Consider the following 12,500-nt stretch of genomic DNA (forward strand, 5'->3'; position numbering starts at 1 on the left):
AGGTCATATAGATCACGGTCCCGCGTCATCCTAGTCACGTGGCGCAAAAATATATTTAAAAAGGGGAATGCAACACGAGGACTTCCCAGGAGGTCACCCATCCTAGTACTACTCTCGCCCAAGCACGCTTAACTTCGGAGTTCTGATGGGATCCGGTGCTTTAGTGCTGGTATGATCGCATCCGACATGCAACTATCTATTTGTTCCTTATGCTTGCCCCTACTACTACTACTACTACTACTACTACTACTACTACTACTACTACTACTACTACTACTACTACTACTACTACTACTACTACTACTACTACTACTACTAGTAGTCGTTGGGTGTCATGCGCGGTGGGAAAAGTCACAGAGGTCGTGGCGGTGCTCGTGTTGTCGGGGTAGAGAGGGAGCGGTGAAATTCTTGTGTTAAACTCGTCTCCGTTCTCGAGGCAAATGTGGCAATGGACACGGGAGGGGCAAGCTAAAACATATCACAAACGTCAAAAATAAGAAAACTAGTAAACGTCAAAAATAAGAAAACGAGGTCATATAGATCACGGTCCCGTGTCATCCTTGTCACGTGGCGCAAAAATATATTTAAAAAGGGGAATGCAACACGAGGACTTCCCAGGAGGTCACCCATCCTAGTACTACTCTCGCCCAAGCACGCTTAACTTCAGAGTTCTGATGGGATCCGGTCCTTTAGTGCTGGTATGATCGCATCCGACATGCAACTATCTATTTGTTCCTTATGCTTGCCCCTACTACTACTTCTACTACTTCTACTACTACTACTACTACTACTAGTCGTTGGGTGTCATGCGCGGTGGGAAAAGTCAGAGAGGTCGAGGCGGTGCTCGTGTTGTCGGGGTAGAGAGGGAGCGGTGAAATTCTTGTGTTAAACTCGTCTCCGTTGTCGAGGCAAATGTGGCAATGGACACGGGAGGGGCAAGCTAAAACATATCACAAACATCAAAAATAAGAAAACTAGTAAACGTCAAAAATAAGAAAACGAGGTCATATAGATCACGGTCCCGCGTCATCCTTGTCATGTGGCGCAAAAATATATTTAAAAAGGGGAATGCAACACGAGGACTTCCCAGGAGGTCACCCATCCTAGTACTACTCTCGCCCAAGCACGCTTAACTTCGGAGTTCTGATGGGATCCGGTGCTTTAGTGCTGGTATGATCGCATCCGACGTGCAACTATCTATTTGTTCCTTATGCTTGCCCCTACTACTACTACTACTACTACTACTAGTCGTTGGGTGTCATGCGCGGTGGGAAAAGTCACACAGGTCGTGGCGGTGCTCGTGTTGTCGGGGTAGAGAGGGAGCGGTGAAATTCTTGTGTTAAACTCGTCTCCGTTCTCGAGGCAAATGTGGCAATGGACACGGGAGGAGCAAGCTAAAACATATCACAAACGTCAAAAATAAGAAAACTAGTAAACGTCAAAAATAAGAAAACGAGGTCATATAGATCATGGGCCCGTGTCATCCTTGTCACGTGGCGCAAAAATATATTTAAAAAGGGGAATGCAACACGAGGACTTCCCAGGAGGTCACCCATTCTAGTACTACTCTCGCCCAAGCACGCTTAACTTCGGAGTTCTGATGGGATCCGGTGCTTTAGTGCTGGTATGATCGCATCCGACATGCAACTATCTATTTGTTCCTTATGCTTGCCCCTACTACTACTGCTACTACTGCTACTACTGCTACTACTACTACTACTAGTCGTTGGGTGTCATGCGCGGTGGGAAAAGTCAGAGAGGTCGTGGCGGTGCTCGTGTTGTCGGGGTAGAGAGGGAGCGGTGAAATTCTTGTGTTAAACTCGTCTCCGTTGTCGAGGCAAATGTGGCAATGGACACGGGAGGGGCAAGCTAAAACATATCACAAACTTCAAAAATAAGAAAACTAGTAAACGTCAAAAATAAGAAAACGAGGTCATATAGATCACGGTCCCGCGTCATCCTTGTCACGTGGCCCAAAAATATATTTAAAAAGGGGAATGCAACACGAGGACTTCCCAGGAGGTCACCCATCCTAGTACTACTCTCGCCCAAGCACGCTTAACTTCGGAGTTCTGATGGGATCCGGTGCTTTAGTGCTGGTATGATCGCATCCGACATGCAACTATCTATTTGTTCCTTATGCTTGCCCCTACTACTACTGCTACTACTACTACTACTGCTACTACTACTACTACTGCTACTACTACTACTACTACTAGTCGTTGGGTGTCATGCGCGGTGGGAAAAGTCAAAGAGGTCGTGGCGGTGCTCGTGTTGTCGGGGTAGAGAGGGAGCGGTGAAATTCTTGTGTTAAACTCGTCTCCGTTGTCGAGGCAAATGTGGCAATGGACACGGGAGGGGCAAGCTAAAACATATCACAAACGTCAAAAATAAGAAAACTAGTAAACGTCAAAAATAAGAAAACGAGGTCATATAGATCATGGTCCCGCGTCATCCTTGTCACGTGGCGCAAAAATATAGTTAAAAAGGGGAATGCAACACAAGGACTTCCCAGGAGGTCACCCATCCTAGTACTACTCTCGCCCAAGCACGCTTAACTTCGGAGTTCTGATGGGATCCGGTGCTTTAGTGCTGGTATGATCCCATCCGACAGGCAACTATCTATTTGTTCCTTATGCTTGCCCCTACTACTACTACTACTACTAGTACTACTACTACTACTACTACTAGTACTACTACTACTACTACTATTACTACTACTACTACTACTACTACTACTACTACTACTACTAGTCGTTGGGTGTCATGCGCGGTGGGAAAAGTCACAGAGGTCGTGGCGGTGCTCGTGTTGTCGGGGTAGAGAGGGAGCGGTGTAATTCTTGTGTTAAAAAATAAGAAAACTAGTAAACGTCAAAAATAAGAAAACGAGGTCATATAGATCACGGTCCCGCGTCATCCTTGTCACGTGGCCCAAAAATATATTTAAAAAGGGGAATGCAACACGAGGACTTCCCAGGAGGTCACCCATCCTAGTACTACTCTCGCCCAAGCACGCTTAACTTCGGAGTTCTGATGGGATCCGGTGCTTTAGTGCTGGTATGATCGCATCCGACATGCAACTATCTATTTGTTCCTTATGCTTGCCCCTACTACTACTGCTACTACTACTACTACTGCTACTACTACTACTACTGCTACTACTACTACTACTACTAGTCGTTGGGTGTCATGCGCGGTGGGAAAAGTCAAAGAGGTCGTGGCGGTGCTCGTGTTGTCGGGGTAGAGAGGGAGCGGTGAAATTCTTGTGTTAAACTCGTCTCCGTTGTCGAGGCAAATGTGGCAATGGACACGGGAGGGGCAAGCTAAAACATATCACAAACGTCAAAAATAAGAAAACTAGTAAACGTCAAAAATAAGAAAACGAGGTCATATAGATCATGGTCCCGCGTCATCCTTGTCACGTGGCGCAAAAATATAGTTAAAAAGGGGAATGCAACACAAGGACTTCCCAGGAGGTCACCCATCCTAGTACTACTCTCGCCCAAGCACGCTTAACTTCGGAGTTCTGATGGGATCCGGTGCTTTAGTGCTGGTATGATCCCATCCGACAGGCAACTATCTATTTGTTCCTTATGCTTGCCCCTACTACTACTACTACTACTAGTACTACTACTAGTACTACTACTACTACTACTACTAGTACTACTACTACTACTACTATTACTACTACTACTACTACTACTACTACTACTACTACTACTACTAGTCGTTGGGTGTCATGCGCGGTGGGAAAAGTCACAGAGGTCGTGGCGGTGCTCGTGTTGTCGGGGTAGAGAGGGAGCGGTGTAATTCTTGTGTTAAACTCGTCTCCGTTCTCGAGGCAAATGTGGCAATGGACACGGGAGGGGCAAGCTAAAACATATCACAAACGTCAAAAATAAGAAAACTAGTAAACGTCAAAAATAAGAAAACGAGGTCATATAGATCACGGTCCCGCGTCATCCTTGTCATGTGGCGCAAAAATATATTTAAAAAGGGGAATGCAACACGAGGACTTCCCAGGAGGTCACCCATCCTAGTACTACTCTCGCCCAAGCACGCTTAACTTCGGAATTCTGATGGGATCCGGTGCTTTAGTGTTGGTATGATCGCATCCAACATGCAACTATCTATTTGTTCCTTATGCTTGCCCCTACTACTACTGCTACTACTGCTACTACTTCTACTACTACTACTACTATTACTACTAGTCGTTGGGTGTCATGCGCGGTGGGAAAAGTCAAAGAGGTCGTGGCGGTGCTCGTGTTGTCGGGGTAGAGAGGGAGCGGTGAAATTCTTGTGTTAAACTCGTCTCCGTTGTCGAGGCAAATGTGGCAATGGACACGGGAGGGGCAAGCTAAAACATATCACAAACGTCAAAAATAAGAAAACTAGTAAACGTCAAAAATAAGAAAACGAGGTCATATAGATCACGGTCCCGCGTCATCCTTGTCACGTGGCGCAAAAATATATTTAAAAAGGGGAATGCAACACGAGGACTTCCCAGGAGGTCACCCATCCTAGTAGTACTCTCGCCAAAGCACGCTTAACTTTGGAGTTCTGATAGGATCCGGTGCTTTAGTGCTGGTATGATCGCATCCGACATGCAACTATCTATTTCTTCCTTATGCTTGCCCCTACTACTACTACTACTACTACTACTATTACTACTACTACTACTACTACTACTACTACTAGTCGTTGGTGTTGGGTAACGTCGCATGGGAAACAAAAAATTTCCTACGCGCACGAAGACCTATCATGGTGATGTCCATCTACGAGAGGGGATGATTGATCTACGTACCCTTGTAGATCGTACAGCAGAAGCGTTAGTGAACGCGGTTGATGTAGTGGAACGTCCTCACGTCCCTCGATCCGCCCCGCGAACAATCCCGCGATCAGTCCCACGATCTAGTACCGAACGGACGGCACCTCCGCGTTCAGCACACGTACAGCTCGACGATGATCTCGGCCTTCTTGATCCAGCAAGAGAGACAGAGAGGTAGAAGAGTTCTCCGGCAGCGTGACGGCGCTCCGGAGGTTGGTGATGACCTTGTCTCAGCAGGGCTCCGCCCGAGCTCCGCAGAAACGCGATCTAGAGGAAAAACCGTGGAGGTATGTGGTCGGGCTGCCGTGGAAAAGTCGTCTCAAATCAGCCCTAAAACCTCCGTATATATAGGTGGGAGGGAGGGGAGGAGGCAGCCTCAAAACCCAAAGGTTTGGCCGAAATTGGAGGTGGAGGAGTCCTACTCCAATCCTACTTGGAGTAGGATTCCACCTTCCCACTTGGAAACTCTTTCCACCTTGTGTTTTTTCCTTCTCAAACCTTATGGGCCTTAGTGGGAACTTATTCCAGCCCACTAGGGGCTGGTTTATCTCTTCCCATAGCCCATGAGACCCCTTGGGGCGTGACACCCCTCCCGATGGTCCCCGGCACCCCTCCCGGCACTCCCGGTACACTACCGATGAGCCCGAAACTTTTCCGGTAATGCACGAAAACCTTCCGGTAACCAAATGAGGTCATCCTATATATCAATCTTCGTTTCCGGACCATTCCGGAAACCCTCGTGATGTCCATGATCTCATCCGGGACTCCGAACAACATTCTGTAACCAACCATATAACTCAAATACGCATAAAACAACGTCGAACCTTAAGTGTGCAGACCCTGCGGGTTCGAGAACTATGTAGACATGACCCGAGAGACTCCTCGGTCAATATCCAATAGCGGGACCTGGATGCCCATATTGGATCCTACATATTCTACGAAGATCTTATCGTTTGAACCTCAGTGCCAAGGATTCATATAATCCCGTATGTCATTCCCTTTGTCCTTCGGTATGTTACTTGCCCGAGATTCGATCGTTAGTATCCGCATACCTATTTCAATCTCGTTTACCGGCAAGTCTCTTTACTCGTTCCGTAATACAAGATCCCGCAACTTACATTAAGTTACATTGCTTGCAAGGCTTGTGTGTGATGTTGTATTACCGAGTGGGCCCCGAGATACCTCTCCGTCACACGGAGTGACAAATCCCAGTCTCGATCTATACTAACTCAACGAACACCTTCGGAGATACCTGTAGAGCATCTTTATAGTCACCCAGTTACGTTGCGACGTTTGATACACACAAAGCATTCCTCCGGTGTCCGTGAGTTATATGATCTCATGGTCATAGGAACAAATACTTGACACGCAGAAAACAGTAGCAACAAAATGACACGATCAACATGCTACGTCTATTAGTTTGGGTCTAGTCCATCACATGATTCTCCTAATGATGTGATCCCGTTATCAAGTGACAACACTTGCCTATGGCCAGGAAACCTTGACCATCTTTGATCAACGAGCTAGTCAACTAGAGGCTTACTAGGGACAGTGTTTTGTCTATGTATCCACACAAGTATTGTGTTTCCAATCAATACAATTATAGCATGGATAATAAACGATTATCATGAACTAAGAAATATAATAATAACTAATTTATTATTGCCTCTAGGGCATATTTCCAACAGTCTCCCACTTGCACTAGAGTCAATAATCTAGTTCACATCACCATGTGATTCCAACAAATCCAACACCCATATAGTTATGGGGTCTGATCACGTCTTGCTCGTGAGAGAGGTTTTAGTCAACGGTTCTGAAACTTTCAGATTCGTGCGTTCTTTACAAATCTTTATGTCATCTTATAGATGCTGCTACTACGTGCTATTCGGAAATGCTCCAAATATCTACTCTACTATACGAATCCGTTTCACTACTCATAGTTATCCGGATTAGTGTCAAAGCTTGCATTGACGTAACCCTTTACGACAAACTCTTTAACCACCTCCATAATCGAGAAAAATTCCTTAGTCCATTAGTTACTAAGGATAAATTTCGACCGCTGCTAGTGATTCAATCATGGATCACTCTCTGTACCTCTCAACATACTTTGAGTCAAGGCACACTTCAGGTGCGGTACGCAGCATGGCATACTTATATTCTACGGCTAAGGCATAGAAGACGACCTTCGTCTATTCTCTTTATTCTGCCGTGGTCGGGTTTTGAGTCTTACTCAAATTCACACCTCACAACGCAACCAAGAACTCCTTCTTTGCTGGTCTATTTTGAACTCTTTCAAAAACTTGTCAAGGCATGCATCTTGTTGAAACTTCTATTAAGCGCTTTCGATCTATCTCCATAGATATTTGATGCTCAACGTTCAAGTAGCGTAATCCAGGTACTCCTTTGAAAACTTCTTTCAAACAACCTTGTATGCTTTACAGAAATTCTACATTACTTCTGATCCACAATATGTCAACCACATATACCTATCAGAAATTCTATAGTGCTCCCACTCACTTCTTTGGAAATACAAGTTTCTCATAAACCTTGTACAAACCCAAAATCTTTGATCATCTCATCAAAGTGTATATTCCAACTCCGAGATGCTTGCACCAGTCCATTGAAGGATCACTGGAGCTTGCATACTTGCTAGTATCTTTAGGATCGACAAAACCTTCTGGTTGTATCACATACAATGTTTGCTCAAGGAAACCGTCGAGAAAACAATGTTTTGACATCCTACGTGCAATATTTCATAAATAATGCATCAACAACTAACATAATTCTAACAGACTTTTAGCATCGCTACGAGTGAGAAAGTCTCATCATAGTCAACTGTTTGATCTTATCGAAAACATCTTTGCGACAAGTCGAGCTTTTCTTAATAGTGACTTATCACCATCATCGTCTGTCTTCTTTTAAAGATCCATTTTTACTCAATAGTCCTATGACCATCAAGTAGTTCTACCAAAGTCTACACTTTGTTTTCACACATGGATCCTCTCTCGGATTTCATGGATTCCAGCCATTTGTCGGAATCTGGGCCCACCATCGCTTTCTCCATAACTCGTAGGTTCACTGTTGCTCAACAACATGACCTCCAAGACAGGGTTACCGTACTACTCTGCAGCAGTACGCGACCTTGTCGACCTACGAGGTTTGTAGTAACTTGATTCAAAGCTCAATGATCATCATCATCAGCTTCCACTTCAATTGGTGTAGGCGCCACATGAACAACTTCCTGCGCCCTGCTACACACTGGTTGAAGTGATGGTTCAATAACCTCATCAAGTTCTACTACCCTCCCACTCAATTCTTTCGAGAGAAACCTTTCCTCGAGAAAGGATCCGTTTCTAGAAACAAACACTTTGCTTTCGGATCTGAGATAGGAGATGTACCCAACTGTTTTGGATATCCTATGAAGATGCATTTATCCGCTTTGGGTTCGAGCTTATCAGGCTGAAACTTTTTCACATAAGTGTCGAAGCCCCAAACTTTCAAGAAACGACAGTTTAGATTTCTCTAAACCTCAGTCTATACTGTGTCATCTCAACGGAAATACGCGGTGCCCTATTTAAAGTGAATGCGGTTGTCTCTAATGCATAACCCATAAACGATAATGGTAATTCGATAAGAGACATCACGGCATGCACCATACTAAATAGTGCGTGGCTATGACGTTCAGACACATCATCACACTATGATGTTCCAGGTGGCATGAACTGTGAAACAATTTCCACATTGTCTTAACTGTGTACCAAAAACTCGCAACTCAGATATTCATTTCTATGATCATATCGTAGACAGTTCATCCTCTTGTTACGACGAACTTCACTCTGAAACGGAATTGAACTTTTCAGTATTTCAGACTTGTGATTCATTAAGTAAATACTCCTGTATCTACTCAAGTCGTCAGTGAAGTAAGAACATAATGATATCCACTGCGTGCCTCAGCACTCATTGGACTGCATACATCAAAAATGTATCACTTCCGACAAGTTACTATCTTGTTTCATCTCAATGAAAACAAGGCCTTGCTCATGTGGTATGATTTCCATGTCACTAGTGATTCGCAATCAGGTGAGTAAAGATCCATCAGCATGGACCCTCTTCATGCAATTTATACTAACATGACTCAAGCGGCAGTGCCACAAGTAAGTGGTACTATCATCATTAACTCGTATCTTTTGGCACCAATGTGTAACACTACAATCGAGATTCAGTAAACCATTGAAGGTGATTATTCAAGCAAATAGAGTAACCATTATTCTCTTTGAATGAATAATCGTATTGCAATAAACATGATCCAATCATGTTCATGCCTAATGCAAGCACCAAATAACAATTATTTAGGTTCAACACCAATCCCGATGGTAGAGGGAGCGTGCGACGTTTGATCATATCAACCTTGGAAACACTTCCAACACGTATCGTCACCTCGCCTTTAGCTAGTCTCCGTTTATACCGTAGCTTTCATTTCGTGTTACTAATCACTTAGCAACCGAACCGGTATCCAATACCCTTGTGCTACTAGGAGTACTAGTAAAGTACACATCAACATTATGTATATCAAATATACTTCTCTCGACTTTTGCCAGCCTTCTTATCTACCAAGTATCTAGAGTTGCTCCGCCTCAGTGACTGTTCCCCTTATTACAGAAGCACTTAGTCTCGGGTTTGGGTTTGGGTCTCTTCATTAGCGCAGCAACTGTTTTGCCGTTTCATGAAGTATCCCTTCTAGCCCTCGCCTTTCTTGAAACTTAGTGGTTTTCCAAACCATCAACTATTGATGCTCCTTCTTGATTTCTACTTTCGCAGTGTCAAACGTCGCGAATCGCTCAAGGATCATTGTATCTATCCTTGATATGTTATAGTTCATCACGAAGCTCTCAAAGCTTGGTGGCAGTGACTTTTGGAGAACCATCACTATCTCATCTGGAAGATTAGCTCCCACTTGATTCAAGTGATTGTCGTACTCAGACAATCTGAGCACATGCTCAACGATTGAGCTTTTCTCCTTTACTTTGTGGTCAAAGAATCTTGTTGGAGGTCTCGTACCTCTTAACAAGGGCACAAGCATGAAATCACAATTTCATCTCTTTAGAACATCATTTATGTTCCGTGACATTTTAAAACGTTTTCGGTGCCTTGTTTCTAAGCCATTAAGTACTTTGCACTGAACTATCGTGTAGTCATCAGAAACGTGTATGTCGGATGTTCACAGCATCCACAGACGACGCTCGAGGTGCAGCACACCGAGTGGTGCATTAAGGACATAAGCCTTCTGTGCAGCAACGAGGACAATCCTCGGTTTTACAGACTCAGTCTGCAAAGTTTGCTACTATCAATTTTCAACTAAATTTTCTCTAGGAACATATAAAAACAGTAGAGCTATAGCGCAAGCTACATCGTAATTTGCAAAGACCATTAGACTATGTTCATGACAATTAGTTCAATTAATCATATTACTTAAGAACTCCCACTCAAAAAGTACATCTCTCTAGTCATTTGAGTGGTACATGATCCAAATCCGCTATCTCAAGTCCGATCATCACGTGAGTCGAGAATAGTTTCAGTGGTAAGCATCTCTATGCTAATCATATCAACTATACGATTCATGCTCGACCTTTCGGTCTCATGTGTTCCGAGGCCATGTCTGCACATGCTAGGCTCGTCAAGCTTAACCCGAGTGTTCCGCGTGCGCAACTGTTTTGCACCCGTTGTATGTGAACGTTGAGTCTATCACACCCGATCATCACGTGGTGTCTCGAAACGACGAACTGTAGCAACGGTGCACAGTCGGGGAGAACACAATTTCATCTTGAAATTTTAGTGAGAGATCACCTCATAATGCTACCGTCGTTCTAAGCAAAATAAGGTGCATAAAAGGATTAACATCACATGCAATTCATAAGTGACATGATATGGCCATCATCACGTGCTTCTTGATCTCAATCACCAAAGCACCGGCACGATCTTCTTGTCACCGGCGCCACACCATGATCTCCATCATCATGATCTCCATCAATGTGTCGCCATCGGGGTTGTCGTGCTACTTATGCTATTACTACTAAAGCTACGTCCTAGCAAAATAGTAAACGCATCTGCAAGCACAAACGTTAGTTATAAAGACAACCCTATGGCTCCTGCCGGTTGCCGTACCATCGACGTGCAAGTCGATATTTCTATTACAACATGATCATCTCATACATCCAATATATCACATCACATCGTTGGCCATATCACATCACAATCATACCCTGCAAAAACAAGTTAGACGTCCTCTAATTTTGTTGTTGCATGTTTTACGTGGTGACCAAGGGTATCTAGTAGGATCGCATCTTACTTACGCAAACACCACAACGGAGATATATGAGTTGCTATTTAACCTCATCCAAGGACCTCCTCGGTCAAATCCGATTCAACTAAAGTTGGAGAAACCGTCACTTGCCAGTCATCTTTGAGCAAAGGGGGTTACTCGTGACGATGAAACCAGTCTCTCGTAAGCGTACGAGTAATGTCGGTCCAAGCCGCTTCAATCCAACAATACCGCGGAATCAAGAAAAGACTAAGGAGGGCAGCAAAACGCACATCACCGCCCACAAAACCTTTTGTGTTCTACTCGAGAAGACATCTACGCATGAACCTAGCTCATGATGCCACTGTTGGGTAACGTCGCATGGGAAACAAAAATTTTCCTACGCGCACGAAGACCTATCATGGTGATGTCCATCTACGAGAGGGGATGAGTGATCTACGTACCCTTGTAGATCATACAGCAGAAGCGTTAGTGAACGCGGTTGATGTAGTGGAACGTCCTCACGTCCCTCGATCCGCCCCGCGAACAATCCCGCGATCAGTCCCACGATCTAGTACCGAACGGACGGCACCTCCGCGTTCAGCACACGTACAGCTCGACGATGATCTCGGCCTTCTTGATCCAGCAAGAGAGACGGAGAGGTAGAAGAGTTCTCCGGCAGCGTGACGGCGCTCCGGAGGTTGGTGATGACCTTGTCTCAGCAGGGCTCCGCCCGAGCTCCGCAGAAACGCGATCTAGAGGAAAAACCGTGGAGGTATGTGGTCGGGCTGCCGTGGAAAAGTCGTCTCAAATCAGCCCTAAAACCTCCGTATATATAGGTGGGAGGGAGGGGAGGAGGCAGCCTCAAAACCCAAAGGTTTGGCCGAAATTGGAGGTGGAGGAGTCCTACTCCAATCCTACTTGGAGTAGGATTCCACCTTCCCACTTGGAAACTCTTTCCACCTTGTGTTTTTTCCTTCTCAAACCTTATGGGCCTTAGTGGGAACTTATTCCAGCCCACTAGGGGCTGGTTTATCTCTTCCCATAGCCCATGAGACCCCTTGGGGCGTGACACCCCTCCCGATGGTCCCCGGCACCCCTCCCGGCACTCCCGGTACACTACCGATGAGCCCGAAACTTTTCCGGTAATGCACGAAAACCTTCCGGTAACCAAATGAGGTCATCCTATATATCAATCTTCGTTTCCGGACCATTCCGGAAACCCTCGTGATGTCCATGATCTCATCCGGGACTCCGAACAACATTCGGTAACCAACCATATAACTCAAATACGCATAAAACAACGTCGAACCTTAAGTGTGCAGACCCTGCGGGTTCGAGAACTATGTAGACATGACCCGAGAGACTCCTCGG

General features: G+C 45.0%; 10 non-coding genes across 10 annotated transcripts; all 10 read right to left on the reverse strand.

Moving 5' to 3' along the window:
* Window positions 1-64: 64 nt before the first annotated feature.
* On the reverse strand, window positions 65-183 carry LOC123415405. The gene has a single exon (XR_006615126.1). It is a non-coding gene; the product is annotated as a 5S ribosomal RNA (ribosomal RNA).
* Window positions 184-593: 410 nt separating this feature from the next.
* Window positions 594-712, reverse strand: LOC123415893. Its single transcript, XR_006615585.1, has one exon. It is a non-coding gene; the product is annotated as a 5S ribosomal RNA (ribosomal RNA).
* A 353-nt stretch (window positions 713-1,065) lies between these two features.
* LOC123415417 lies at window positions 1,066-1,184 on the reverse strand. Its single transcript, XR_006615137.1, has one exon. It is a non-coding gene; the product is annotated as a 5S ribosomal RNA (ribosomal RNA).
* Window positions 1,185-1,519: 335 nt separating this feature from the next.
* On the reverse strand, window positions 1,520-1,638 carry LOC123416716. The gene has a single exon (XR_006616321.1). It is a non-coding gene; the product is annotated as a 5S ribosomal RNA (ribosomal RNA).
* A 356-nt stretch (window positions 1,639-1,994) lies between these two features.
* LOC123415429 lies at window positions 1,995-2,113 on the reverse strand. The gene has a single exon (XR_006615149.1). It is a non-coding gene; the product is annotated as a 5S ribosomal RNA (ribosomal RNA).
* A 377-nt stretch (window positions 2,114-2,490) lies between these two features.
* LOC123415490 lies at window positions 2,491-2,609 on the reverse strand. Its single transcript, XR_006615207.1, has one exon. It is a non-coding gene; the product is annotated as a 5S ribosomal RNA (ribosomal RNA).
* A 343-nt stretch (window positions 2,610-2,952) lies between these two features.
* Window positions 2,953-3,071, reverse strand: LOC123415441. The gene has a single exon (XR_006615160.1). It is a non-coding gene; the product is annotated as a 5S ribosomal RNA (ribosomal RNA).
* Window positions 3,072-3,448: 377 nt separating this feature from the next.
* Window positions 3,449-3,567, reverse strand: LOC123415491. Its single transcript, XR_006615208.1, has one exon. It is a non-coding gene; the product is annotated as a 5S ribosomal RNA (ribosomal RNA).
* A 431-nt stretch (window positions 3,568-3,998) lies between these two features.
* Window positions 3,999-4,117, reverse strand: LOC123415911. Its single transcript, XR_006615602.1, has one exon. It is a non-coding gene; the product is annotated as a 5S ribosomal RNA (ribosomal RNA).
* A 365-nt stretch (window positions 4,118-4,482) lies between these two features.
* On the reverse strand, window positions 4,483-4,601 carry LOC123416441. Its single transcript, XR_006616099.1, has one exon. It is a non-coding gene; the product is annotated as a 5S ribosomal RNA (ribosomal RNA).
* Between the last annotated feature and the right edge of the window lie 7,899 nt (window positions 4,602-12,500).

Source organism: Hordeum vulgare, unplaced genomic scaffold, assembly GCF_904849725.1.
Source record: "Hordeum vulgare subsp. vulgare unplaced genomic scaffold, MorexV3_pseudomolecules_assembly, whole genome shotgun sequence".
Classification (NCBI taxonomy): Eukaryota; Viridiplantae; Streptophyta; class Magnoliopsida; order Poales; family Poaceae; genus Hordeum; species Hordeum vulgare.